Source organism: Amia ocellicauda, chromosome 9 (assembly GCF_036373705.1).
Source record: "Amia ocellicauda isolate fAmiCal2 chromosome 9, fAmiCal2.hap1, whole genome shotgun sequence".
Taxonomy (NCBI): domain Eukaryota; kingdom Metazoa; phylum Chordata; class Actinopteri; order Amiiformes; family Amiidae; genus Amia; species Amia ocellicauda.
In genome coordinates this window covers 15,781,603-15,787,602 of record NC_089858.1, presented here as the reverse complement: position 1 = coordinate 15,787,602, position 6,000 = coordinate 15,781,603, and the positions used below count along the sequence as shown (strand labels likewise).

The following is a 6,000-nucleotide window of genomic DNA, read 5'->3' as shown; positions in this document are numbered from 1 at the left end:
GTACAAGGAGCCCTACACAGCTCAGAAGATTATATTATACCATCTATACCACTGTTGCCCCCGCCTGCACCTCCTTGTCCTTCTCTCATGTTACGCTTCTTGCTACGGATGCTTTAACATTATACACTGTAGTGTATCAATAATTTTTTCCATGGTATGGCTGTAACCCTTGTAATGTTGTGTATATTTAATACACCCAAGATTTTGTGTCTGCCAATTGATTATCATGAACTCCTGTTGAGGCCGTTCATTGAATCTATCTGTTAGTTTGTCTGTTTGCTTGTTTTATTCAAGTATTTTGATTTATGTAAGAGATGCTTTATTACAATAAGTCAAACACCGCACAAACATTCATTTGTAATGACACAGATTTAAAATCAGACACCAGAGTGTAATTACCATGGAGGGCCGACACCCCAACCCCCCCCCCCAACACCCACACATGCACACACAAACAAACATGCACATCCTGAGCTGTGCCAAAGTGCCCTCAAAACAGTTTCCGACAGGAATGTGCTGTTCAAATGGACTTTATTTTAAACAAAACTGGATAAACAGGATATGCTATGAGCCAACAACAAAAATATGTCCCATCTCCATTCAATTGATAGGAAAATATCTTTCAACAAATCTACAAAAGCTTTTTCTTTTTCCAGCAGTAAATATTTTAACTATGATGTTCAAACACAGTTAATTACAGTATATAAATTACAAATATAGTAATGTAACAGGAAAAAAAAATTGGTTTAAAATTATACAATTTTATATATTCTTTATATGTTACCAAATCCCATTTATATTTACAAATCACATACATTTTGAGCATTTTCATGCTTTATGAAATTACATATGGCCTAAGCTTTGATATTATAGTAGTAGTAGTAATAGTATAAGTAGTAATGGTAGTAGTAGTAGTAGGAGTAGTAGTAGTGTGGTATTAGAAGAAGTGACAGTAGCTGCAGTAGTGATTACATGTTGTTGAAAGGGAACACACTGGAACACACAGCAGTGTAGTCTATCGCTGGTGTCTGAGCTTCACCGCTGGGCGGGGGATTGTGGGGTGATGTGTCCCTCTGTCTGGGCACAAGTTGCCCTCCACACTGTCTGCAGCAAGCCAGCATTGTCCTCTGATCACAGGGAGTCATTCCTGAAACTAAAACAAAAACAATGCCACAAAGTCAACTTGATTCAATTCAATCTGCATCATTAAGGTCATAAGATGTGAGTCTGGGAATATGGGCACTGAAGCAGCGAGTCCCGGGCTGAGGTAATATTGCAGAGTATCAACAGTCAGTCACAAGAAAAGGTGCAAACATTACCCCGCAACAAAATACATTAATGCATATATAAATCAATCAGAACATTATTTTGTTTTGAAATACATATTGTTTAAGTCAAAGTATTGGATGTTATTGGCAGATCAACTTCAGAAAGAAACAGGAGTAATGACCGAACCCAGCTGGCAGAGGGGGTGCCAGTGCTGTGAATTACTTGGTGAGCGGTGAGAGCTGGACGCAGGTGAGCGGGGCTGAAGTTCAGCTGCTGGCCTCCCCAGTCTCCTCTTGGGACTTGTTATCCGTGTCGGCATCAGCCCCCGGCTCCTTGCCCTCCGTCTCCTCCTCCTCTGGCTTCTCCCCCGGCTTCTGTGAGGGGTCCACGACCTCGTTGCTCTTACTGGTGTTACAACCCATGGCGTTGTCGTGCCCCCTTAACCAGCTCCGCAATGTCCCAGTCCCAATTCCTGTCCCAGTCCCAGTCCCGTACAGGTGCTCAGGCCTCCTGGTCCTCAATGTGACTGAAGCTTGACAACGTGAAGCTAAATACCTCCAGCCCTGGGGTGTCCATAGCAACCCCACTCATGTGTCTGACCACACGGGCTCGATTTCCTTGTGCAAGACAGAACGAAAAAAACGTTTTAGGTTTCAGTTTGCATTAGCAACTTGCCCAGGTTATTGTTATTGATTGATTAGTTCGGCAGCAGTGTTTCTTGGTTTAGTTTTAACTTTTGAATACAACGGGGCTTGGTTACTGGTAAACACAACCTGTTTGTCTGGAAATATGTAGTCATAGCGACTAATTCTCACAACTTAGGGCTCAACTGTGCTGAGGGATTTTCCCCAAAACATGTAAAACACATTTTGCGTAGAGGGTTTCGTAACATCAAATGTCTTGGAGTTAATTTGTGAATTAATGATTGTGTTCTGTACCTGCAGAATCCTTTTAATGTATTAAATTGTTAGTAATATTAGATACCAGAGCACGACAGTGCCCAATCAAAGTTCCACTCAGCTCAGTAACCTGTCACTAAACTCAGTGTTTGAATGTGATAAGGTTAATCAGCCTGTAGGGATCAGCACACTTCATAGCAACAAACACAAACACAAATAGTGCAGAACAGCTGGCTCAAATTAAACACACACACGCACAATAACAAACACCCATAAAATGCATTAAGTCATTAAGTCATTATTGAGTTCTGTGTAGGTGCTGGCTCACTTAAATTATAGTGCTTTTGCTGCTGGCTTATCTTATCCGTATTGTTTGAAAAGCTGATGTGTGGGACTTGTGAGAATTTCTTGTTTTGATCAGCAACTATATCAAACTTATCCAAATGAATTAATTTTGGCCCCTAAACATTTCGGACCTGTGTATATCTGCCTTTCTTTCTGTGTCTTGAGAAGTCTGTAGTAGACAGAGACACTCAGTTTCCAAAATATTTGATTTCCCTTGCCTTGACACTTTCAAGGGACAAGGTAAACATGGTTACATCGATAACAAACCTTCCTGTTGTATCTGAGAGTCTTCCACAAGGTCACAGAAGTGGAATTGTACCAAAGAGTATGACATATTTAATCATTAGCTATATTGCTCATAATTTGTAAGCCAAAATAATTTGTTAGACTTGCATATTAATCAGCATTTCATTAATAGTCATTGATTATTCCAATTATTCCCATATATGGACTTTTTCATTGTTCGGGTTTGAAGTCTCAACCTATAAGTGACTGCACCTGTTTTTCTCATGACTCAGAATGTCCACTGAGTCTGGCGATCTGTATCTCTGTCACCGGTTTCTATTATTTCATTACCATTATCTAATCAACATCTTATTGATTCACTGTGGTTCTGTGGATTCCTTACAAATTGGATTTCTCACAGACTGCATACAGCTGTTTCTGAAGTCGATTATAAGAAGCTGAGTCTTTACTTCCTCCATCATTCTACCCACTGTCTCTCTCTTTCTTCACCAGTGTTGTAGTTCCATTCCTTTGGACTGAAACTCAAAGAAAACCCCACGGCACATAGTTGCTGTCTTTCATTAGCTCGATCTATGGAGCAACGACAGGGGGCAGGGATTACTGTCTGATTAACCATCTTTCTGGCAGTCTGTACCCAACTGTATTTTAGGGTGAGGACTAGTGTCATGCTCAGGCCTAGACACAGGCTAAGGGTTCGGCCTGGCTTTTTGTGTCAGGACATCCAGATTCTCTCAGTGCTCCGCATTCTCTGAGAGATTTTTCCATAAGTGGGAAAATCCAGGAGTCTGTGGTTTGTATGACATGTGGGAGGTAACATCTCTGGTTAACCTTTCTGAAGAGAGGTAGCCGGTAGTGTCCTGTTCAGTAGCCCAGTGCTGTGAGCGGAGACAATGAGTCCTGTGCTGTAATGACATTAGAGGGCTTGTACAAGAACGGTCCGAAAATGTCTCCAATGAAGAATTCTGACATCATGCAAGGGCTTGGCAGTTTCCAGACAGGAGTGTTAATTAAAGGGTAGTCTCACATGTCCTCAACCAGAGCACCCACTGCTGCCAGGCAACAGAGAAACAACAGCACAGGCAGAAAGAGCTGATGATATGGTGCTGAAGGATGGTCACGTTAATGTTTGTGCGTGTGTGCGTGTGTGTGCGTGTGTGTGTGTGTGTGTGTGTATTTCTCTTTATTTATTTTTTTAAAGTGTGTGTTGTGCCTATGTTCATCTAAAGAACGGCTTCATTCCATAGCATACCTGTGTTTGGAAAAGTCAATAAATTGCACTGCTCAGTCCTGCATCAGGGTGGTGTGTTTGGGACACCATGGCAGAGAACAGAGCGCATGATGTGACTGTGTGGCCTCTGGACTGCGGACTGGACTGTGGTCTGTGATTGCCTAGCCCCTGCAACTATCCCCCACACTCTTTTCCAGATGTGATTGGCGATATTTTTCTTCGTTATTGGTGTATTTGTCTGGTTCCAGTATGGGTGGCCCTAGAGGGAGTTGTGTTAAATACACTTTTAAAATATGTTCACCTGTTGTGTTAATCACTCAGTTATTAATGGACACCAAACGAGCACAATGGGTGGAATGGCCTCCTCTCGTTTGTAAACTTTCTTATGTTCTTATGTTCTTATTTTGATTTGAGGAAACTGCTCTTGCAAAGCAGAAGATTGATGACAAGTATTTGCAGAGATAAACTGTGAGTGAAGTTCAGAATTCTGGTCATCGCTTTCACAGCGGCCGACTGAAAAGTTATGTTTATATATGTATGTTTAACACCTTTTTTTATCCACTGCTGTTTAAAGTTATTTTGTGTGGAATGGTTGCGTGACGTGTGTGCCATGACTAAGTGGATTGTTCTGCCACTTGCATGCACAGACCATCCTCTTTGTCCACATGCAGGCACACACGCTTTCTTATAAAAGAGCTTTGCAACCACTGGGTCTGCTCTGACATAACTCTACCTGCTTGTGCTTTGATTCGTGGCATGTTCGTGTGCTGTCCAGTTTGATTGTTTGTTTCCCAGGTCGTCATATTTCACTTCTGATCACCTTGTAGCCTAGCAACTAAAATGATCTAACTACAAAAAACAATTGTGTGTGTTTTCTTTTTTTTACTTTTTGCAGTACAAAGAACAGACAGCGATTTATGTAAGTGCATGATGCTGAGGTCTCCAGGGCCACCTCTTCAGCAGTCAGACCACACATTGGAAGAATGATCTCATTACTACAGAAGACACAACCAGAAAAAAAAAAGAAAGCTGGGTTTTCTCCAATACTTCCTTAATTTGAAGGCCGTTTGCAGTTTCCAGCACCTGCACTGCTGCTTTATATTATACTGGCACCTATCAAAAGGACTGCTGCCCTTTCTGCTGGAGATGTTCTCTATGTACACCTAAAATGTTGAATATCATAGATAGAAGTGATAGAAATTCGTTTTCTGATTAGAGCCCTTTTTTACACAAAGGTTAAGATGTAAAGCTCCATGGCCCAAGAGTTTATTTTTATTATCAATGCTGTGGACCACACTTTGTAAATCACCTGCTGCCTTTAAGATTGATGAAAGGTAATATGTGCAAGTGATTAATGCAGAATTGTATCAGGTAGCTTCTACATAAACACAAAAGCCTAAATTAAAACCTGTTGTCTTCAATTATGCCACAAGAGGGCGCCTCAACCTTATAAGCGGAAAGCAAATCTAGTTCACTGCTGCAGCCAGCTTTGTTGTGAGCTGATGTCAAACTATTACATCATAACACCATTATTATTATTATTATTATTATTATTATTATTATTATTATTATTATTATTATTATTATTATTATTATCCGTATATATATATATATATATATATATATATATATATATATATATATATATATATATACACTCACCTAAAGGATTATTAGGAACACCTGTTCAATTTCTCATTAATGCAATTATCTAACCAACCAATCACATGGCAGTTGCTTCAATGCATTTAGGGGTGTGGTCCTGGTCAAGACAATCTCCTGAACTCCAAACTGAATGTCTGAATGGGAAAGAAAGGTGATTTAAGCAATTTTGAGCGTGGCATGGTTGTTGGTGCCAGACGGGCCGGTCTGAGTATTTCACAATCTGCTCAGTTACTGGGATTTTCACGCACAACCATTTCTAGGGTTTACAAAGAATGGTGTGAAAAGGGAAAAACATCCAGTATGCGGCAGTCCTGTGGGCGAAAATGCCTTGTTGATGCTAGAGGTCAG

The 6,000-nt window shown here is 40.6% G+C and overlaps 1 long non-coding RNA gene across 1 annotated transcript; it reads right to left on the bottom strand.

Annotated features, from left to right (window-relative positions):
- Positions 1-514: 514 nt before the first annotated feature.
- Positions 515-1,982, bottom strand: LOC136758782 (uncharacterized). The gene is made up of 2 exons (XR_010819991.1): positions 1,492-1,982; positions 515-1,153 (listed from the first exon to the last, which is right to left on the bottom strand). It is a non-coding gene; the product is annotated as an uncharacterized LOC136758782 (long non-coding RNA).
- Positions 1,983-6,000: the final 4,018 nt, after the last annotated feature.